Source organism: Helianthus annuus, chromosome 4, assembly GCF_002127325.2.
Source record: "Helianthus annuus cultivar XRQ/B chromosome 4, HanXRQr2.0-SUNRISE, whole genome shotgun sequence".
NCBI classification, from domain to species: domain Eukaryota; kingdom Viridiplantae; phylum Streptophyta; class Magnoliopsida; order Asterales; family Asteraceae; genus Helianthus; species Helianthus annuus.
This window is the reverse complement of record NC_035436.2, coordinates 102434063-102458300: the sequence shown is the minus strand read 5'-3', so window position 1 is coordinate 102458300 and position 24238 is coordinate 102434063. Positions and strand designations below refer to the sequence as shown.

At 43.1% G+C, this 24238-nt stretch overlaps 1 non-coding gene across 1 annotated transcript; it reads right to left on the bottom strand.

Moving 5' to 3' along the window:
• Positions 1-22802: 22802 nt before the first annotated feature.
• On the bottom strand, positions 22803-22909 carry LOC118491936. Its single transcript, XR_004892381.1, has one exon. It is a non-coding gene; the product is annotated as a small nucleolar RNA R71 (small nucleolar RNA).
• Positions 22910-24238: the final 1329 nt, after the last annotated feature.

Genomic DNA, 24238 nt, shown 5'->3' with positions numbered 1-24238 from the left:
TAAGGCTTCCCAAGCAAGAATATTCTATTGGTGAGGGATTCTCACATTTATCCTTTATAACGGGGGTTTCCCATGCCTTGGTACTTACTAGACTATTTCCAACCATGTGTTCTTCTTAACCCGAGAACAGGAATACGTACAGGGTCACGCAGGATTTACGTGACGTGCCCTTCCCCGAGGACAGTGGTACGTGTGGGGGCTGCGCAGGATTTACGCAGCGTGTCCTTCCGACCCGGAAGACAGTAGAAGGTATTGGGTTACGCAGGATTTACGTAACGTGTCCTCCTGACCCGGGAGACAATTGGCAATTACTGGGTTACGCAGGATTTACGTAACGTGTCCTGACTATCCTGAGGACGATGGTCTATAGTCTAGTGATTGCGTAAGTACGAGTAATCATTCCATATCAAATCATTCCAACCCAATTCCCACCCGGGAATCCCATGCCTTGGCTGTGTGAACTCACCTTGGATTGCTCGGCAGATACACAAAGAGTATAGGTAAGCTAGTAAAGGGTCAACCACGTCCTACCACGGTTACCACGCAAATCAGGTTTTGACTTAAGTAATACACATTGGTTTCACATAGGTTAACATAGTACGAGCATGTTAATATCATGGTAAACACATAACAGTCAACAATGTGCGAATAACAACAAGCCCAACATATTGTGCGATCCATTGTAAACCCGGCCCAAACCGATAAGCAGTCCAAAAACATAACAGTCATAAGTCCAATTATTTGGCCCAATTGATTGGGCCCGTGACAGTGTAGGCCCAAAACAGTGTACGTGCACAACTGGTCTCGAGTCGCAACCGGCGATCTCGAGTCGCAACAGGGGGTTACGAGTCGCAACTGGGTTTCGGCTCGTCATGGTCCAGTTACGAGTCGCAACATGACTCGCAACCGTGGTTGCGGCTCGTGCTGCTGTGGTCTCGAGTCGCAATCCGGGACTCACAACGCTGGTCTCGGCTGATGTTGTTGTGTGGTCTCGAGTCGGGATGGTGAGGTATCGACCCGCTATCCGTGTCGCAACAAGGCATCTAACAACTTTCCATGATTTTAGACAATTTACTTCCGTGATTTCAGCTAACACATTGGCAGTTTCTCAAATCGGATCAAATGGCAATTATTCACGATCATGCACATCTTAACATTATCATCAAGAACAATTAACAGTTAATCAATTCCAAATCATGCTCATACATGATCAAATGAGAGTTTTAACCTTCTAATTCTCATGAACCCTAATCTAAACATATGAACCATTTAACAAGCATGGAGCCGATTTATAAACATTGGTTCTCGAAACAACAAGATATGATCCGACTCGTATGAACATCAACAACAATCAAACCTCCTAAATTCACAAGCAAGGCATAGCAATATCAAATCGGTTCTAGCTTAACATCATGCAATAAAACGTACAAGAACAACACATATTCAATCCAACTCGGTTGATCTAAGCATGGAACATATAAATCACAGTGTACATCATACAATCAAATACCAAACAAACACCAAAGTACTAACCGGATGAAGGTAGAGGATCGATCCGGTTCACAAGCTTCAAAGGGTGTGTGTGTGTGCCGTCGGGTTCCAAGCAACAAGAAGGAAGAACTAGGGTTTTGTGTGTGGTGATGTTTTTGTAACAAATGAGATTACTAATCCCCAACTATGAGTGTTTACACGGTTAAGAGGGGTGGGCCGAACCCTCAATGGGCTGCCCTAATGGTCCGCGTACAAGAATAAGGCCCAAACGGCCTTGTGCGGGTGACGTGAGCTTGTGCGGTTCAAGTTCATACATGCATACTATATATACACAACATACATAACACATTATTCACAAGGTTCACGTAACATTCATTAATTCAAGGTATCACATAGACACGTAACGTTACATTAAAGTAAGTCTAAAGTTCGAGTTGTCACATTATCCCCAACTATTTAGAAATTTTGTCCCGAAATTTGGTATGCACTCACTGAGGAAGCTAGGTAAGTTATAACGTTCACTGGTTTTCCTGGGGTGTCACGTCCTCCCCCCGTTGATCTGGAATTTCGTCCCGAAATTCCGAGGTAGTAGCTTCATCCTCAGCAGTGGTTGCATTGGTTTCGAATAACTGGGGGTACTTTTCTGTCATCCTGTCTTCGCGTTCCCAGGTGTACTCTGCTGGACCACGTTTGGAGTTCCAACGAACTCGAACAAGAGGGATTCTCTTGTTTTTGAGGACCTTTACATCCCGGTCCGTGATTTCAACTGGTTCCTCGACGAACTGCAACCGCTCGTCGATCGTGAGTTCCTTAAAAGGAATGATGAGGGTTTCATCTGATAGGCACTTCTTTAGGTTCGACACATGAAAGACATTGTGAACTGCCCCGAGTTCAGCTGGTAGGTTCAACTTGTATGCTACTTTGCCAATCTTTTCCATGATTTCGAATGGTCCGACATATCGCGGATTTAGTTTGCCCCGTTTGCCAAAACGAACCACGCCCTTCCAGGGTGAGACTTTTAGTAAAACCCGGTCCCCGACCTGAAATTCCAATGGCTTTCTACGCTTGTCCGCGTAGGCTTTCTGACGGTCGCGTGTTGCCGCCATGCGTTGTCGTATCTGTGCAATCTTTTCTGTGGCGTCCACTACAATTTCTGGACCCGTAATCTGACTATCCCCCACTTCTGCCCAACAGAGGGGTGACCGGCATTTATGCCCGTACAATGCCTCGAATGGAGCGGCTTGAATGCTGGTATGATAACTGTTATTGTACGAAAACTCCACCAAAGGGAGATGCTTTTCCCAGCCGTTGCCGAAATCGATAACGCATGCCCTAAGCATGTCTTCAAGTGTTTGAATCGTTCGCTCAGACTGCCCATCCGTCTGAGGATGATATGCTGTGCTCATGTCTAACCGTGAGCCGAAAGATTTATGCATCGCTTGCCATAGCTCTGACGTGAATCGTGCATCGCGATCCGAAATGATGGATGTGGGCACCCCGTGCCTTGAAACAACTTCTTTAAGGTAGATGTCTGCGAGAGCGGAGAACTTATCCGTTTCCTTTATAGCCAGGAAGTGTGCAGACTTGGTGAGTCGATCCACGATCACCCATATGGTATCATTCCCCCGCTGGGATCTAGGTAGGCCTGTAACGAAATCCATGGAAATTTCTTCCCATTTCCATTGCGGTATCTTAGGCTGCTGAAGTAGGCCCGCTGGTTTCTGGTATTCAACCTTCACTCTCGCACAGGTCAAGCATTTTCCAACGTACGTAGCGATGTGGGCCTTCATGCTAGGCCACCAATAAGTAGTTTTGATGTCGTGGTACATTTTGTCCGACCCTGGATGTACCGAGTAGCGAGACTTGTGAGCTTCATCCATTACAAGTTCGCGTAGACCGCCATAAAGTGGGACCCAAATACGCCCCGTTACATAGTAGGCACCGTCTGCCTTCTGTTCCATTCGTTGTCGTGAGCCACGTAAGGCTTCAGTTTTGACATTTTCGGGTTTCAATGCTTCTACCTGAGCATCTCGTATCTGTGCAGGAAGGCTAGACTGAATCGTAAGCTGTAGCGCTCGCACGCGCCGTGGTAGAGTGTCTTTCCGACTGAGGGCATCAGCCACAACATTGGCCTTGCCTGGATGGTACTTGATAGCGCATTCGTAATCGTTGAGTAGCTCGACCCATCGTCGTTGACGCATATTCAATTCCTTTTGCTTGAAAATATGCTCGAGACTCCTGTGATCGGTGTAAATCGTGCACCTGGTACCGTACAGGTAGTGTCGCCATATCTTAAGCGCGAAAACAACAGCTCCAAGCTCTAAATCGTGCGTCGTGTAGTTCCGTTCATGAACCTTTAGTTGACGAGAGGCGTAGGCAATAACTTTATCCCACTGCATCAATACGCAACCCAAACCCTGTATTGATGCGTCACAATATACTACAAAGTCATCTGTGCCCTCTGGCAAAGAGAGGATAGGTGCGCTGCAAAGCCTATCCTTTAGGTACTGAAAAGCAGTCTCCTGGGGCTCTCCCCAGCGATAAACGACACCCTTCTGTGTCAGTAGTGTAAGCGGCTGAGCAATCTTTGAAAAGTCCTTGATGAACCGTCGATAATATCATGCCAAACCCAAAAATTGGCGTATTTCTGTCGGTGTACGCGGTGCAGGCCAGTTTCTGATCGAATCTACCTTGGATGGATCGACATGGATCCCATCCCTGTTCACCACATGACCTAAGAAGTGGACTTCACGAAGCCAGAAGTCGCATTTAGAAAGCTTGGCGTACAGCTGTTCCTTCCGAAGGAGTTCCAAAATAAGGCGAAGATGTTGTTCGTGCTCCTCCTGACTCTTGGAGTAAATCAGAATATCGTCGATGAATACTATGACGAACTTGTCAAGATAGGGTTTGCACACCCTGTTCATAAGATCCATAAATACAGCTGGCGCGTTTGTTAACCCAAATGGCATGACGAGGAACTCGTAGTGACCGTAACGAGTTCTGAATGCGGTTTTGGAGACGTCCTCATCCCGGACTCTCAGCTGATGATACCCTGACCTCAAATCTATCTTGGAATAGTAACTCGACCCTTGCAACTGGTCGAATAAGTCGTCGATGCGCGGTAGAGGATAACGGTTCTTCACCGTCACCTTGTTGAGTTCACGGTAGTCGATGCACATTCTGAACGTACCGTCTTTCTTCCTTACGAATAGTACTGGAGCTCCCCAAGGCGAAGAGCTTGGACGAATAAAGCCCTTTTCCAAGAGCTCTTGCAGCTGTTTTGACAGTTCTTCCAATTCCGATGGAGCTAAACGATATGGTGCGCGAGCTATGGGTGCTGCTCCTGGAGCGAGCTCGATTTGAAATTCGACCTGACGATGAGGCGGTAAGCCAGGTAAGTCTTCAGGGAACACCTGAGGAAAGTCACGTACAACTGGTATATCCTCCAGTCTCTTTTCTTTCGCCGATGCATCCGAAACAAGAGCCAAGATGGCTGTGTGACCCTTACGTAAGCATTTCTGAGCTTTCAAGAAAGAGATGATGCCGACCACTGCACCACTCTTGTCACCTTGAACTTCGAGAGGTTCTTGACCAGAACGTGGAATACGAATGATCTTCTCACTGCATAGAATTTCTGCCTGGTGTTGGGATAGCCAATCCATCCCAATCACGACGTCGAAGCTACCCAAAACTATGGGAATGAGATCGATAGAGAAAGCTTGACCAGCTAGGATAAGATTACAACCCTGAACTACGTGCGTGGCTTCTAGACTTTTACCGTTAGCTAACTCTACTACATGTTTGGTGGGTAAAAGTGTTGGTGCACGTTTTAGCAGTTGACACATTTTCACAGACATATAGCTTGTATCCGCACCCGAATCAAATAAAACAGTAACATAAATATTGTCGAGGAGAAACTTACCCATAACAACGTTGGGATCGTTCACTGCGTCACCTCGACCTAGCACAAAAGCGCGTCCCCTAGCCTCGTTGCCATTATTGTTGTTGTTCCCACCGTTGTTGTTGTTCCCGTTGCCCTGGTTATTGTTGTTGCGATTCTGGTTCAACTGAGGACAGTCGCGTTTGAAATGACCTTCAGCCCCACACTGAAAACATCCCCGGTTTCCACGCTGTGGCTGTTGCTGCTGCTGCGGGTTCTGTGGAGCTGGTTGTTGCAGTTGCTGGTTCTGGTTTGCAGGCCGTGGGCTCCTACAGTCTTTGGCCTCGTGACCCATCTTGAGACATCTTTGACAACGACCCTTGTTGCACTGGCCGCTGTGATGCCTATTGCAGTTGTGACACTTGGGGTGAAAACCCTGATATCTTCCCCGTCTATGACCACCAGAGGATTGCTGACCAGGACTCTGGTAGTGGTCAGTCTTCTGTTGCTGAGCTTGAGACTGAACGGATGCTGAACCTTTACTTGAATCTCCATCCCACTTTCTTTTGCTGTCGCTAGTAGTAGCAGGAGTAGCTGAAGGAGTAACTGTAGCAGCAGCGCCGACACGCTTAGGCAGTTTATTCTGATCCACTGCCTGGTCGGTGATGCGATGAGCGAGGCGTTGAATTTCCTGGATGTTATCGAGATTAGCCGAGGTAACATGGCTCTGAATCTCTGGCGCCAATCCCTTGAGATACATCTCAATGCGCTTGTATGGAGGGTCCACCATAGTTGGACACAGAACGGCCAGCTCATTCGACCGTTTAGTATACGCTTCGATCTCTGACCCAACCATTTTCAAATTATACAGCTCGTCTTCCAACTTGTGAATATCTTCACGCGTGCAATATTCCCTCTTGATAAGTTCCTTAAAATCGTTCCAGGGTGTGGCGTTAGCAGCTGCCAACCCCAGAATTTGCACCTGCGCGTTCCACCAGGTTAGCGCGATTCCTTCCAAGGTGCCAGTTGCATACTTGACTTTGCGAGCCTCAGGGCACTCGCACATTTCGAATACTGACTCTAGCTTTTCGAACCAGTGGAGGAGTCCCACTGCCCCCTCTGTGACGCTGAAGGTACTTGGACGTCAGTCCATGAAGTTCTTAAAGGTGCACACTTGCTGCGCTGGTTGACCTATTGTGTACGAATAGGGCAAAGTTTAAATACAAGGGCTAGTTTAGGAGTGTAGGATCTAAAGATCCTAGCGTAAGTTATGACTACAGGATATACTACCTGCTTGAGCAGCTGCAAGTGCCGCAGCAACTTGAGCTTGAACGAGAGCCTCTAGCTGGGCTTGAGTCATGTTGATTCGTCCAGACATGATTCTTCATAATAAAAGTAACGTAAGTGAGAGTGGTTCGCGAGTAGGGCGATGACAGAAAAGTGTAAGCACGTGGGTATTCTTAGGTAATAGTATCTTGTGTATCTAAACGTAATGCGAGCAAAGTTCTAAACAGTTCTAGCAAACAGGCAATAAACATAAACCTTATTACCTAGGATGTCGAGTCTTGCACGTGGAGCGAAGCGTCGTTGTGGATCGTTGAGAGCACTGTACTGGTTATAGTCCGGTTTTAATAAAAACGTTTTCCCATATTAAAACCAAGTTCTCTATAACCAATGGCTCTGATACCAATCTGTCACACCCCCAAAATCCACACGCGGAGTACCACCGCTTGGAGGCGTGACATGACCAGGATCAAGCCATCAATCATATCAAACATAGCATTTAATAATAATAAAAGTAATTAAGGTAGTTCATCATGACATGATTGATGTTTCAAAACCAAACATTGTTTAAGTAGCGGAAGCATAGTAGTGTAAACTCCAAAATAGTTATAAGTTCAAATATCGTTCATGATCCATATCCCACAACGACCTGCTCCTCCCTGTGCAAGCTCCATAATGTACCTAAGGTCCTGCAAGGCATGCAGCAAATAGTCAACAACTAGTTGAGCGAGTTCACAGAAAGTAAGTTCGTAATAATCATGCGTAAGTTCATCTCATAAGGCTTCCCAAGCAAGAATATTCTATTGGTGAGGGATTCTCACATTTATCCTTTATAACGGGGGTTTCCCATGCCTTGGTACTTACTAGACTATTTCCAACCATGTGTTCTTCTTAACCCGAGAACAGGAATACGTACAGGGTCACGCAGGATTTACGTGACGTGCCCTTCCCCGAGGACAGTGGTACGTGTGGGGGCTGCGCAGGATTTACGCAGCGTGTCCTTCCGACCCGGAAGACAGTAGAAGGTATTGGGTTACGCAGGATTTACGTAACGTGTCCTCCCGACCCGGGAGACAATTGGCAATTACTGGGTTACGCAGGATTTACGTAACGTGTCCTGACTATCCTGAGGACGATGGTCTATAGTCTAGTGATTGCGTAAGTACGAGTAATCATTCCATATCAAATCATTCCAACCCAATTCCCACCCGGGAATCCCATGCCTTGGCTGTGTGAACTCACCTTGGATTGCTCGGCAGATACACAAAGAGTATAGGTAAGCTAGTAAAGGGTCAACCACGTCCTACCACGGTTACCACGCAAATCAGGTTTTGACTTAAGTAATACACATTGGTTTCACATAGGTTAACATAGTACGAGCATGTTAATATCATGGTAAACACATAACAGTCAACAATGTGCGAATAACAACAAGCCCAACATATTGTGCGATCCATTGTAAACCCGGCCCAAACCGATAAGCAGTCCAAAAACATAACAGTCATAAGTCCAATTATTTGGCCCAATTGATTGGGCCCGTGACAGTGTAGGCCCAAAACAGTGTACGTGCACAACTGGTCTCGAGTCGCAACCGGCGATCTCGAGTCGCAACAGGGGTTACGAGTCGCAACTGGGTTTCGGCTCGTCATGGTCCAGTTACGAGTCGCAACATGACTCGCAACCGTGGTTGCGGCTCGTGCTGCTGTGGTCTCGAGTCGCAATCCGGGACTCACAACGCTGGTCTCGGCTGATGTTGTTGTGTGGTCTCGAGTCGGGATGGTGAGGTATCGACCCGCTATCCGTGTCGCAACAAGGCATCTAACAACTTTCCATGATTTTAGACAATTTACTTCCGTGATTTCAGCTAACACATTGGCAGTTTCTCAAATCGGATCAAATGGCAATTATTCACGATCATGCACATCTTAACATTATCATCAAGAACAATTAACAGTTAATCAATTCCAACTCATGCTCATACATGATCAAATGAGAGTTTTAACCTTCTAATTCTCATGAACCCTAATCTAAACATATGAACCATTTAACAAGCATGGAGCCGATTTATAAACATTGGTTCTCGAAACAACAAGATATGATCCGACTCGTATGAACATCAACAACAATCAAACCTCCTAAATTCACAAGCAAGGCATAGCAATATCAAATCGGTTCTAGCTTAACATCATGCAATAAAACGTACAAGAACAACACATATTCAATCCAACTCGGTTGATCTAAGCATGGAACATATAAATCACAGTGTACATCATACAATCAAATACCAAACAAACACCAAAGTACTAACCGGATGAAGGTAGAGGATCGATCCGGTTCACAAGCTTCAAAGGGTGTGTGTGTGCCGTCGGGTTCCAAGCAACAAGAAGGAAGAACTAGGGTTTTGTGTGTGGTGATGTTTTTGTAACAAATGAGATTACTAATCCCCAACTATGAGTGTTTACACGGTTAAGAGGGGTGGGCCGAACCCTCAATGGGCTGCCCTAATGGTCCGCGTACAAGAATAAGGCCCAAACGGCCTTGTGCGGGTGACGTGAGCTTGTGCGGTTCAAGTTCATATATGCATACAATATATACACAACATACATAACACATTATTCACAAGGTTCACGTAACATTCATTAATTCAAGGTATCACATAGACACGTAACGTTACATTAAAGTAAGTCTAAAGTTCGAGTTGTCACATGCTCCGTCTGAGATGCAAGAACTGTCGACACAACTTCAAGAGTTGTTAGACAAGGGATTTATCCGACCAAGCTTCTCGCCTTGGGGAGCTCCAGTTTTGTTTGTCAAGAAGAAGGACGGTAGTTTCCGTATGTGCATTGATTACAGAGAGTTGAACAAGTTGACGATCAAGAATAGATACCCTCTGCCAAGGATTGATGATCTATTCAACCAACTGCAAGGTTCAAGCTTTTATTCAAAGATCGATCTTCGATCTGGATACCATCAGTTAAGGATACAAGAGGAGAGTATCCCGAAGACAGCCTTCAGAACTCGATATGGACACTACGAGTTTCTAGTTATGCCGTTTGGGTTGACAAACGCACCTGCAGTGTTCATGGATTTGATGAATAGAGTTTGCAAGCCGTATTTGGATAAGTTCGTAATAGTGTTCATCGATGATATCTTGATTTATTCAAAGACGAAGGCCGGGCACGAACAGCATTTAAGAGCCATTTTGGAATTGCTGAAGAAGGAACAGCTGTATGCCAAGTTCTCTAAGTGCGAGTTTTGGCTACGAGAAGTACAATTCCTTGGGCACGTGGTAAATGGAGATGGAATCCACGTGGATCCCACCAAGATCGAAGCGATCAAGAATTGGGAAACGCCAAAGACGCCAACCGAGATTCGGCAATTCTTGGGTTTGGCTGGCTACTATAGGAGATTCATTGAGGATTTTTCAAAAATCGCTCAACCATTGACGCTCCTCACACAGAAAGATAAGAAGTTTGATTGGGGAATCAAACAGGAAGAAGCGTTCCAGATATTAAAGGATAAGCTCTGCAACGCGCCAATCTTAGCACTACCAGAAGGTACGGATGATTTTGTGGTATACTGCGACGCTTCGCGTCAAGGATTGGGTTGCGTGTTGATGCAACGCCAAAAAGTTATTGCTTACGCGTCACATCAGCTGAAGGTACATGAAAAGAACTATACCACACACGATTTGGAGCTTGGCGCAGTGATCTTTGCTTTAAAGATCTGGAGACACTACCTTTATGGTACGAAGTGTACAATATTTACAGATCACAAGAGCCTCCAGCACATATTCAACCAGAAGGAGTTGAATATGAGACAAAGACGATGGGTTGAGCTGTTGAATGATTACGACTGCGAGATAAAGTATCATCCAGGGAAGGCGAATGTGGTCGCCGATGCCCTGAGTCGAAAGGAGAGGATCAAGCCCATAAGGGTTAGGGCTTTGGAAATGATTATTCAGACCGATCTTTCCTTGCGCATTCGTGTCGCGCAAAAAGAAACTCTCAAGGAAAGAAACCTTGAAGAGGAATATCTCAGTGGGATGGAGAAGTTATTGGTACCAAACAGGGAAGGGACGTTATGTTTTGAGAAAAGGATTTGGGTTCCTTTGTTTGGAGGTTTAAGAAAGGTTATTTTTGATGAAGCTCACAAGTCACGGTACTCTATCCACCCTGGAGCGGATAAGATGTACCAAGATCTTAAGGATTATTATTGGTGGCCTAGGATGAAAGGCGATGTGGCTGTTTATGTAAGCAAATGTTTAACTTGCGCTAAGGTTAAAGCGGAATACCAGAAGCCTTCAGGACTTCTGCAACAACTGGAAATTCCCAAGTGGAAGTGGGAACAAATCTCCATGGATTTTGTTACGAAGTTGCCAAGAACGCCAAAAGGCCATGACACTATTTGGGTAATAGTGGATCGATTAACGAAGTCAGCGCACTTCTTACCTATCAGAGAGAAGGATAATACGAGCAAGTTGGCCGAAATTTACATGAGAGATATTGTTACACGCCATGGAGTACCTCTCTCAATCATCTCTGATAGAGACGGAAGGTTCGTATCAAGGATTTGGCAATCCTTCCAAGAAGCTTTTGGCTCGCAATTGAATATGAGCACCGCGTTTCACCCGCAGACCGACGGTCAAAGCGAAAGGACGATACAGACCTTGGAAGACATGCTGAGAGCATGTGTGATGGATTTGGGCGGTAGCTGGGATAAGCATTTGCCTTTGGTTGAATTTTCATACAACAACAGCTACCACGCCAGTATTGGTGCCGCGCCATTCGAAGCTCTTTATGGCCGCAAGTGCAGATCACCGCTTTGTTGGTCTGACGCAGGTGACAGACAGTTGGTTGGTCCTGATGTGGTCCAGGAAACCACAGATAAGATTGCACAGATCCGAGATCGCATCAGTGCGGCTCGTGACCGTCAGAAAGCTTACGCGGATCGAAAAAGGAAACCTCTAGAGTTTGAGGTAGGAGATATAGTTTTGTTGAAGGTATCACCCTGGAAGGGTGTGGCACGCTTCGGGAAGCGTGGGAAGTTGAATCCGCGGTTTATTGGCCCGTTTAGGATTTTAGAAAGAATTGGGTTGGTAGCATACAAGCTGGACTTACCTGCTGAACTGAATGGTGTTCACGATACGTTCCACGTATCAAATTTGTGGAAGAGTCCAACGCAAGATACCGTTGTCATTCCTACCGACGAAATTCATGTTGACGACACGCTCCACTTCGTTGAAGAACCTGTTGAGGTTACGGATTGGAAAGTGAACAAGACCCGCCGGAGCAGTGTCAAGCTCGTCAAGGTTCGTTGGAATGCCAGGCATGGTCCTGAATACACCTGGGAACGTGAGGACCGGATGAAAGAGAAATACCCCCACTTATTTCCCAAGAACCCTGCGACTAGAAGCAGAACTTAAAATTTCGGGACGAAATTTTTCTAACGGGGGGAGAATGTGACAACCCTCACTAAACCAGGTATCCGTACGACTTAATTAATGACTAATTACTGCTTAATTACTGTGCTTACTTGAAATTACTGATGAACTGCTACTTGATTTCTGATACATGCATATTCCTGCATCATACTTTACATACCGTCACTACATTATTTACATGCTGAACCTTAGTGACAAACATGATGCACAAAAGCACAGTAGCACTATAAACGGATAACCTATTGAACATGCTGATAAGCCAGCATCAGGCAGATATTGCCTCTAAGGCCTGTATGAGCCAGAAATATTTCACTACACCCATAGTGAGTGTAGGGACACAAGGGTTGTAGAACTGCGTCTCTAGGAATAAGATACAATGACAGGATGTGCCTAGGACATACACTAAGCACAAAACTCAGCACTTTAATAAACAATTCAGCTTTTAGCTAACTAATAAAGTGCCAAAACATGAGAAAAATATTACTAGACACTTTCCAAAGTGTCGGGAATAAGTTGTGTCACTAAAAAGGGTATTAACGACACTTTAAAGCTTTGTTAAGCACTTTAACGGATTACTATCCAACCGAACAACCGGACTATACCCGGAACATGAAAATATAGCCATAAACATTATCTGTCTTTTTCTGAGCCAGTTAGGGTCCCCGAATACCCTAACACCCGCTTTAAAACACAACGCACCACTAACCGGGTTAAGCACTTAACTAACCTATTTAACCTAACTAATAACTAATGGATAGTTGAAATCCAACCAAACTACCCCCCCCCCCTTTAGAAACCGTCCCCAACTAGGGGGACATACCATGTCCTCTATATTATTAATTTAATCAAGTTGTTTAAAATCTTTAGGACATGGGAACCATTGGTTTATAATCCAACTTTTGTCTATAAATAACTTGTGATTACACATAAGATCATTCACATCACTGTTAGTGCACTACATCTGTTGATTTCGTCTAGGTATCTAGGATCAGGTCTTACATCGTATTGTATAGCATAGGGCACGAAATACGAGAAAACAGGAGTCTGTATGAGTGTTGTATGCTAGGTTCGCTCATAGGGACATTAGAATGATGGTTCGCTCATAGGTGCAGCATGGTCCGCTTATGTGGACTTGACTGGTCCGCTCTTATGGTCATATAACAAATAAGCGGACCCAAATGTCTATATATAGGGGTTGTTCGAGAGGACCTGATAACGTTGTTGTCGAATTCCACGCCGAGGCTCTGCCGGTGTGAAGATTAAGCTGTAAAACGTTTCAAATCAATAAAACAAGCAGTTATGGAGAAGACTAAGCTACTTTTACTTGCATTTCTTATTATTCCGCATCTAAAACGCAAGAGACAACCTCTAAACGACTCGTTCGGGTCAGCAAACGATCCTACAAGTGGTATCAGAGCTTGGGAGGAGGTTTTCTTCAGATTGTAGCTGTTTTTCATCATTTCTTCTTACTTCTACACCTTCTTTTCTCATTTCCAGGAGATTTCACGGTCTAATTTTGTTCAAAAGCTCACAGATTGTGCAAAATTGATCAAAGACAAACCCTTGAAAGTTTCAGGTCGAAATACAGTTTTATAATGGGTCAAATCAGGTTCGAAAAGTGGTCCGCTCGTACTTACGTCATCAAGATTCGCTCTTAGGTCACAGTCTGGTTCGCTTTTCTGGTCGTGGTTGGTTCGCTTATTGGTACAAGTTTGAGTCTGGTTCGCTCCAGATTAGTATTCTGGTTCGCTCGATTGTACAATTTTGCTTCTGATTCGCTCCAAAGTACATTCCAGGTCCGCTTATCAGGTCACATTCAGGTTCGCTCCAGTGTATACTTCTGGTCCGCTCCAAAGACAGTTATCCAAAGAGGTTCGCTCCAAAGATTCATTCTGGTTTGCTCCAAAGAACATTGTGTGGTTCGCTTGTGTGGTCAATTTCAGTTCGCTTTTCTGTCACTTGCTTTGAAAAACGTGCCAAGTCAATATGGATTCCGAGTTCTACAACGCGTTTGCATCATCAACTACTCCAGCCGCAATTGCTCAAGCAATGAACTTAGAAAATGAGACGGGAACGACTCAAAAGCCCCCTAGGTTGACGAGTATCGAGGAGTATTATGGATGGAAGGATCGGTTTGAAAACTGGATTCAGGCAAACCATCTCAGATCGTGGGAGTGCATATTGAAGAAGTACACTTTGCCTCGAACAGAGTTGCAAGTTATTAAAGAGATATCCGAATTCACTGATCAAGAACGAGCGATGTATAGAGCCGAGAAAATGATGATCAGTTTGTTGCAGCAGGCGATAAAGGAAGATATATTCATCTTGTTACAGCACAACAAAACTGCTAAGTCAATATGGGATGCTCTTAGGGTTAGATTCGAGGGAAGTGAGAACATGATCAAGAGCAAGAAAGCTTTATTAAAGAAAGAATTTGATCTGTTTAGCAGTTTGCCAGGAGAGGATACTAAAAAACTGATCGAGAGATACTGTCACTTGGTGCGATCACTGTCTATGTTGGGAGTGGAAAAAGGTCGTGAGGAGTGGGTGGATAAGTTGGCGGACGCGTTACCCCAGAAAGAGTGGGGAACATATTTGATGATCTTGAAGAATGCTGGTGTGTATGATGGGTTAACAATCTCACAGTTTATTGAGAAAATTGAAAGTCAGGATCTTGAACAGCAAAAGATCGCGAGGATGAATAGTCCGAGTGGTCAACAGGATGTGAAGATGTACTACAGGGGTAGTATTCCAGCCACTGAGTCTGAAAGAAGTCCGAAGATTCAAACCGCTTTCAGTGCTGGAGATTCATCAGATAAAGCTGATCAGGGTTCGAATAAGAGTAGTAGCGGGTTTTCATCATTTCCAAGTGTGAATCCGAAAGAGACAAACACGAGTTTTCAGTCTTAAAGTACAAAGACCGGAAATGGATACGTGATTCAATGCAACATAGCTCTCAACCTTCCAGAAGGTCAAAGCTTCTCTGAAGACATTGCAAAAGACCACATGGCCCTTCTGGGTTCTGTTCTGTTGTCCTATGAAGGTCTGGTTGCTAGTCGGATCGGAAATCCTATGCTTACCAAAGAGGATTACGATCAAATAGACGCCAAGGAAATGGAACTCATGGATATCAAATGGTGTCTTGCAAGTGTTCTTCGACGGGCTGAGAAATTCAAAACCATTACCGGGAGAAATGACTTTCTAGATGCTCATGTATCTACTTTAGGTTTTGATAAATCTAAAGTTACTTGTTTTCGATGCAGGGGGAAAGGCCATTTCAAACGGGAGTGCAAAGGAAGAGAAGCTAGCGGAGCACAGAATCCATTCGGGAAAGATGATTACTACCGCAAAGCTATCTATCAGCAAGTCGGTCAATCCCAAGAACCACAGACAGCTCACGGGAGAAAGATTGAAGATCCCAAGAGAGCATGTTTGGTAGATTTCAGCTGGAGTGATTACATATCATCTGAAGGCAAAGCAGCACGCATTATCGATCAAGATGATGAGAAACTACCAGAAGGTTTTAGCTGGGATATGTTTGTGGATGAGAAGGGAGAGTTTAAAGCATTCATTGCCAAGATCGTTCGAGAGCCAGATTTGTTTACCACCTGGATGAAATCGATTGGAGAGATAGTGAAAAGTGAAGATGAAAAGTCTGTGTCATCTGAAGAGAGTTCAGAAAGTCCTGATAAACATTCAGAAAGGTCTGAGGAAATTTCAGATGATTCAGATGAAAGTTTACAGAGTACTGATGAAAGTGTACAGAATGAAGTTGTTCCAGAAAAGGATGTTGTGTTTGATAAAACACCGACTGATTCTGATGTATCAGATGGTGATTCTGATAAGTCTGTGAAGTTTGATCAACCACCGGATCACAGTAGTAGTGATGATGAGGAAGAGAAACATATAAATATTCCAAAAACTCATCTATCTCCTGAAAGTTTTCATTTCTATTTTGCAGAAAGAATGGAGAAACTGAAGGAGAAACGAGCTGCAAAAGAACAACAAGATGAATCTGAAGGTGATATTCAGAATACTGAGAGGTCACTAAGAAGTTTACCGAGATTGTGAAAGAAGAAGAAAAGGTGATTGAAGTAGAAAAGGTGGTAGAAGTTGTTAAAACAATCGAAGTTGAGAAGATTGTTGAAGTCGTCAAACCTTGTGAGAAGTGTTTGGAAGCTTGCAAGGAATGTGCAGCAAAAGACGACATTATAGCTGAGTACGAGAAGAAGAAGAAGGAGCAGTTACTGTTCAACCTCAATTATGTGAAAGAATCATACGATGTCTTGAACAAAACAGTAACGGGTCTCCAAACGACAAACTCAGAAAGAGAACAGGCACTGACAATGATGAATGCAACTTTGATGTCAAAACAAAAAGCGATCAATTTCTACATTGAAGAGAGTGCCAAATGGAAGCAAGAGTTGGAAACTGAAAAGATCGAAAATGAGAGAATTAGACGCTTATTGCAAAGTTACTCTAGTTCTGATTATCTCATTGACCGTATTTACCCAACTGTTGCAGGAATGGAAGCTTTTAAAGATGAGAAGCTAAAAGACAAGAAAGACTGTGGTAAGAAATCGACTGTTAGTTATAACAAATGTCCGCCTCCGATTTGGGATGGTTATTCACCTAGGAGACCAAATGAGGAGCAATTGGAAAAGGTAGTCAATATAAAGCTTAAAACCGACACAACTGACGTTTTACCAGATAATATTGATGTCACGTATACCTCGTCCGATACTGATCATGAGTTTGAACTAATCAAAAAGGTGGTCGATCAGGTGTTGGATACTGATGAGGAGTCTGAGTCGAAATCTGGGTCTGGAAAGTCAAAGTCAGTCAACAGAGAAAATTCGTCGGTTAAACGGTCTTATAGTAAAGAATTTTTATTGTCAAAGGCAAATTTGAATGATGAAACATTCGAAGTTGTGTATACTTTGAATGGTTCGGACAAATTATATTACAATAAAGAGTTCCCAATAATGAGTATTAAAACGGAACTAATAAACAAAACTTTCAAACTTATAGAAGTTAATATTCCAGAATTAAAAGTTTTGAAAAGTTTTGAAAAACCTAAAAAAATACACTTCTAGAGTTCAGCAACGTTTAAATAAGATAAAGGGCAACAATTCTGGTCTTGGTTTTCAAAATAAACCTAACCAGAATCGTAGCTACAAAAAGAAAGGTCTAGGTTTCATTCCACCCGAAAATAATAAAAATATGAAAAATTCTAAAACAAAAATTGGATTTGTGTCAGGTGGAAGTGCTGAGGAAGAGCAGCAGAAACCGTTCTGGAGACAGTCAAACAAGGAGTTTCTTGCTGATAGAAAGAAGAATGGTGCTGATATTTGTTATCAAAGAGAGATTAGAACCTGTTATAGATGCAATGAAGATGGTTACATTGCATGGAATTGCTCGAAAAGTGCCAAATCAAAACAGGGAGTCTCTCAGAAGTTGAAAGAGAAAGTTGTTGATGTTGAAACATCAACCAATAGATCTAAGATTTTTGAGAATTCAAAATTCGAAGTTGGTGAGTGTTCACAAAAGAATAGGTATGAGAAGAAAGGAAAAGACAACCAAGTGTGGGTTGCAAAGAAGGTTGAAGTGAATGTTGGCAATGAATCTGGTTCCACAAAGCCAAATGAGCCACAGGTTGAGAAGAAGATTTCAGTGAATGATGAGGAGTTTCCATCATTGAAGTTTGAAGAAGTGAAGAAGAAAGTGGGAAAACTGAGATTTCGAATCAGTTTTATAAAGAAAAAGATGAATTTGATGTCGAGAAAACATTCAACGGGAATGTTAAAAAGATATTTGGGAAAATGTTGAGTGGGAGAGCAAAGGGAGTAAAAGACTTTTATGCAACTAAAAAGGCAACATACTCTCCTACTGCTCAAGAGCTGAAGGCCATCAAGTCTGAAAAGACTTGGATGGAAGTTTGTTTCCCATGATAGTCTCAGGACTATGCCGGAGATCCCAAATTTATATCGTGGATCATGAATCGGCATCTTTCTAGTGTTTGAAAAGTTTGTTTGTAAGATTTTGAAATGTGTTTAATGTTTGCAGGTTGAAGGACTACGCCGGAGCTTCCAGGTTGGTAATTGAGAAGCAGGAATCGGCATCTTTCTGAATAATTTGACAAGTGGTAAAGAGGTTTCTGTAGATGTTTCATTCCTACAGTAAAACCTACAAGTGGTATTTTTGACCTACAAGTGGTATTTGTGGTTATACCTTGAAGAATTTACATTTACAAGTGGTACAGTGATTCTGAACTGCAAATGATAAATCAGGGACATTAAATTGTACTTGATTTATTATTCATATGAGATTGATAAACAAGATGATGAACCATATCCCCATGCTTCATAAGTGGTAAACTTAAACGTGATAAACACAAACTCATTTTCCGGAAAAATCATTTCGATTAAAACAAACTTAAGTGTTTTGAGATCTAGATGAGAAAATGGTTTGTGATAGGGGGAGTTCTGATTGTTTATGCCTAGTGAATGGCGATTTGATGTGATTCGATGTCAGTTGTCAAGTTTCTGTACAGTTTGTTTTACTTTTCATGTTTCTAGTGGGTCAAGAGTCTAGAAGTTTTCAAATTTTCTTTGAAATGTGTTTGCATTTTAGGGGGAGTAGGGAAATTTCTGAAAATCCAAAAACAATCTCGTTGTGAAAAGAGGAAATGATAGTACATCAGTGAGCTGTCACAACATGCTAAAGAAATGTAAAGATAAAATGTGATAAACAATCTTACTGTGGATATGTCAGTAGGTTTTCGCACATTTAGTAATTTGAAACGAGATATAAACCTAAAATTCAAACTTGCTTGTTATGTGGGTTAACACAAACTTGGATATATAGGTAACCCCTGAAATCTTGTTTGATAGGTCCCTTATTCTGAGATACTAGGTCTTTATGCTCAGTGATATCTGGGGTATTATCCCGGGACTTCTGCTGTATGGAAGTACTGACCTAGTCCCCGGATAATGCTTTCCGCAAATGCTTGAAACACAGCATCGCCCTCAGCAAGCTGATGAAACAATAAAATTGATAGTCGCTGCTGTTGTAATCAAAAGATCCTCTAAAGGGGACACACCAAAAGTCGAGCCGTCATCTCTCTGCTGAACGGAAGTTCTGACCTGAGCTCTCACGGTTTCGCATTTAACCCCTGAACAGATATCATCTGTGGTATACTCACCTGTAAGACTGAATATTGGGATCTGGATACGGGAGTATATTCAAGAAGTGGGACACACAGATAAGTTTAAGTTCTTAAGACATTAATATCGTATCTCGGATCAATTGAACTTTGTGTGAAAATTTCAGTGGACCGATATACTGACAATCTAGGTGAATTGTTTTGAACTGAAAATGCAATCAAGCTTAACGGTGTTAGTGACATGTCTCATAAACTGATATGATCCTCTTACACGAACTCACAAAAATATTGTCTGTAAATATTTTCTGTCATTGCATTTCAAGTTTCTTTATTTCAAAATCCAAAAAGATTTTCAGTGTGTTTTAGCATAAATTTTTTTGAAAAAGTCAAAAAGATTTTCGACAACTGATGTTGGAAAACTGATTTTCAAAATTCCGAATGCTAAACATGATGAGCAGAATTTGGGGGAAGTGTTTGTGTAAATCTAACTATTTTTGTTAATCTAACCTTCTTCAAGTGGTTCATCATAGATAGTTGAGAGAAAGATTGTGTTGGTGCACAGTTATATGTTAGTTGGTGCTTATGAGGGGAGTCATGTGTTGGTACACAGGTATTTGATATGTAATAAAATTAGAAAATTTATTTCTGGGTTAAGATTGTGCAGGTAGCCAGGTTTCGATTCCTGAAGATCTCTTTTGGAGCCAGGTTGATCGATCCTGAAAGCATAAGTAGAGCCAGTTTCTGATCCTGGAGATTACTTCAACTGCTGATGCTGATGAACTTAAGGAATCAAGAGATCTGATCAAGTGAATTAGAGTGTTTTAAAGCCAGGCAACGATCCTGAAGATATTATTAAAGAACAAATGAATGCCAGTAAATCGAGAGGGGGAGTCTGAAGATTGAGAGAAGAAAAGGCCCAGAGACTGATCTAGACTGAAGATGTGAAGACACTGATGTGTGTAAAATGCAACATATAAAACACATCAATTAAGGCATAAAACTAACCCTTTTTAAGTACTAATGTTGGAAAAAGAGTGTTTTTGTCTTCCTTTTGTATTTTCAGGATGAAATGAGCTCAAAATCACAAAAGAAGCAAAAAGACCCCTAATTCTATCATAAATACAAGAAAAGGAACAAAAGTAAACTGCCCGGACCCTCAACGGCACCTCCCAAAACAAAGAAGAAGAGAACAGAGTCTGAACACGCCCCGTGTCCAGTGAACACGGGGGCGTGCCCAGGAAGCAGCAGAAAAGACAAACCAGTAGAAGCTTCCATTGCTCACCACGGGGCCGTGCCCAGCGGACACGGGGGCGTGTTGAAAGTACAGCAGGTGCATTAATTGTAATTCGCAATTACAATTAATGAAGAGAGAGAATGTCAGACGGGCACGGGGCCGTGTCCAGCGGACACGGGGCCGTGTCCAGCGTTCTGTTCAGCCTATAAATAGAGGAGCTTGGTTCCATTCTCTCTCATCCCTTGGCACACCACCTCTCTCACACTTCATCCACCACCCACCACCACCATAACACCATCATCCACCACCATCATCCATTGTCCATCATAGAGTGTGTGAGTCGTCTCGGGATCCAAGATTGATCGTAAGAGTTCTTGACAATCAAGGCCATGTTTGCCTAAGTCTCTTACATCACTTGGTGAAGACAAGTGTTTAGTATAATACTTTTTATTTTTAATCCTTTGCACTTTTTATTTGGTTTTGTATTAATGACTTTAATAACTAGTTACTTATGTTGAAGGTGATCTTTCCTTATCGTTTGTCCGTGGTGTCTTGGCATTATTTTACTGTCTATATAAAATAAAAGATTTTCACCATTCATATCTCCACGGTCTATATGGAGGTATGTTGGCTACCTGGTCGGGGGTTAAGGGAACGGTTTGGTAAAGGTCTTGCCCTTGTTCAGCGTTTAGAGGTCCTGCTTGGGACCTGGGTCAAATTTAATAGGACCGCCTTCAATGCCCATGGGTATTGGATGGCGGGGAGCCAAACTCTTTGACCCCCTCATAAGCTAACTACTATTAATACTATAACCCGGCTATTTAGGACTGTATCCCTGCTGACTCAGACTACTTAGTCGAGGGTAACGTCACCGCCGAAAACGGGGCCTACCATAATTTGCATTAATAACTTAATTCATTATCTTTTAATAATCCGACCCTTTAGGATTGTATCCTTGCTGACTCAAACTACTGGGTTGAGGGTAACGTCGCCTTCAAAAGAGGGGCCTACTACAATAACTAAGATAATCTCTTAAACAAGTGCAAAAGTGCGAAAATAATCAAAGGTTATACTAATACACGTGTCGGATCCAAGTGATTCATCTTGTCTATCTGTTTTTATTTTATTTTCTTTTTCAGCATTTAGTTAGCTTTTATTTTTCTTAGTTTAAAACATTTTTCTAACTTTTTGATTTGATTAGACGTTGAGGATAAACCGGTATTAAAAGCTCTTGTGTCCTTGGACGACCTCGGTATCTTACCAACACTATACTACGTCCACGATGGGTGCACTTGCCCATATGTGTGTTTAGTGTTAGTAAATATCGTGTTTTATAAATTTAAAACTTGGCTAAAAGTGTAAAAAGGGCTTAAATATATATCTAAAAATATAACACACTTCACGCACATCAAGTTTTTGGCGCCGTTGCCGGGGACACAAGGATTTTAAGAAAGTTAGGAATCAACGGCCTAATCATCTTTCTATTTTTCTTTAAATTTTTAGGATTTTTTTTAGATTTTTCAGCTTCTGCAGAGCTCAGCACGGGGCCGTGCCTGGTCGGACACGGGCCGTGCTCAGCAACGTCACTGGCAGTTTTTGTTTTTCAAGTTAACAGGAGGCTGACCACGGGGCCGTGTCGGTGCAACACGGGGTCGTGTCCAACTTCCAGTAACTGGGATCTGAAAAACAACCACTGTATCTCCGACCACGGGGCCGTGTTCGCTCGACACGGGGCCGTGGTGAACCTTCTGACCAACATTCTTTTCTGTTTTTATTGCAGGACTTGGAACCCGACGCCAACCTCGCGTAGTGTATGAGCTCCAGTTCCAATAAAGACATAAAGGAACCATTAGAAGAACCCGAACGCTTTCTCAGAAAAAGGTTAAAAGCCAAAAACCAAGAGAAAGTTTCGGGTGACCCAACCCCAATGGCGGACCAACGTACCCTCATGGATTACTTACGGCCCACCGTAGGTAATCTCGGCGCCGCTATCAATGCCCCGAATGTCGAAGCCAATAACTTCGAACTTCGACCGCACTTGATACAAATGCTCCAAAACTCCGCAACCTTTCACGGGCTCGCGGACGAGGATCCCCATCTACATATAACTAATTTCTTAGAAATATGTGATACATTTCGGATCAATGGAGCATCAAACGACGCCATCCGCCTGCGTATGTTTCCATTCTCACTAAAAGACCGAGCGAAAGCTTGGCTCAACACCCTCCCAGCTGGATCGGTAAACACCTGGGATGAACTAGCCCAAAAATTTCTATATAAGTATTTCCCTCCTTCTAAAACTGCTAAATTAATGGCTGAAATTAACACATACTCACAAGAGGATGGGGAATCCTTATATGAAACTTGGGAAAGGTTCAAGGAGCTATTACGCAAGTGTCCCCATCACGGCCTCGCAATATGGCAACAAGTATCCACTTTCTACAATGGGTTGTTGCCACATACTAGGCAAACACTTGATTCTAGCTCCGGGGGACTTTTAGGTAATCGACGCCCACACGAAATATATAATCAAATTGAGGAAATTGCTCAAACCAATTTTCAATGGCACACTCCCCGGGGAAATAAAACTATCGCCCCAGGCGCCCATAAGGTAGACGAAAGCACCTCTTTACAAGCCCAAATCGAGGCCCTTTCTTCAAAAATAAAAAAATTAGAAATGACAAAAACAGTCTCGGTTATGGCTTGTGAGGGGTGTGGTGGGTCACATGAAAATTGGAGTTGCATGAAAGAAACGGACGATCAACAAGAAATGGTAAACTACATTGATAATAGACCTAGGCCGTCGGGTCCTCCAACGGGGACCTTCAACCAAGGATGGCGAAACCACCCAAACCTTGGTTGGAGGGAGCCCGGCAATAGTAGTAACCAACAACCACAACGAACAAACTTTCAGCAATCAAGAAATGAGTCACAAAATTTCACTCAACAACAAAGTGGAAGAGAAAGGCTCGAAGATACTATATCTCGCCTCGTCTCTGACACTGACAAGAAAAATTCGGAAAGATTCCTACAATTAGAATCTAACTTTAGGAATCAACAGGCTAGCATTCAAAACATAGAAAAACAAATAAATCAACTAGCTCAAAATTTTTCCGAAAGACCACAAGGCGCATTACCCAGCAATACCGAAACCAACCCGAAGGCACAAGTTCACCTCATCACGCTACGAAACCGGACCGTAGGGCCTGCAGAAGTACCTCCAACCGCGGAAGAATCAACACCAACAAATCTGCAAGAGAAGGACCCTCCCCCATCAACAGAGCCTACCAAGGCTCCTCGGGTTCCGTACCCCGGTAGGTTAATTCGTCAGAAAACCAACGAGCAATTCGCAAAATTCGAAAGTTTGCTAAAACAATTGCATGTCAATATTCCTTTTATCGAAGTCCTAACACAAATGCCCAAATACTCTAGATTTATGAGGGACTTCCTTACACATAAAAAGAAAATTGAAAATTTGCAATTAGTTAATTTAGGCGAAGAATGCTCTGCCCTCGTACTCAATAAACTACCCCAAAAAAAGATCGATCCCGGAAGTTTCACGATTCCGTGCTCAATAGGGGAATCTCCCGTTCGCAATGCCTTGGCCGACCTAGGAGCTAGCATTAATCTCATGCCCTCTTCAATGTTCAAGAGGCTTGGCTTGGGAACCACAAGCCCCACAAAAATAAGCATACAACTCGCGGATCGATCGGTCAAGTTCCCGCAAGGTGTCATCGAAAA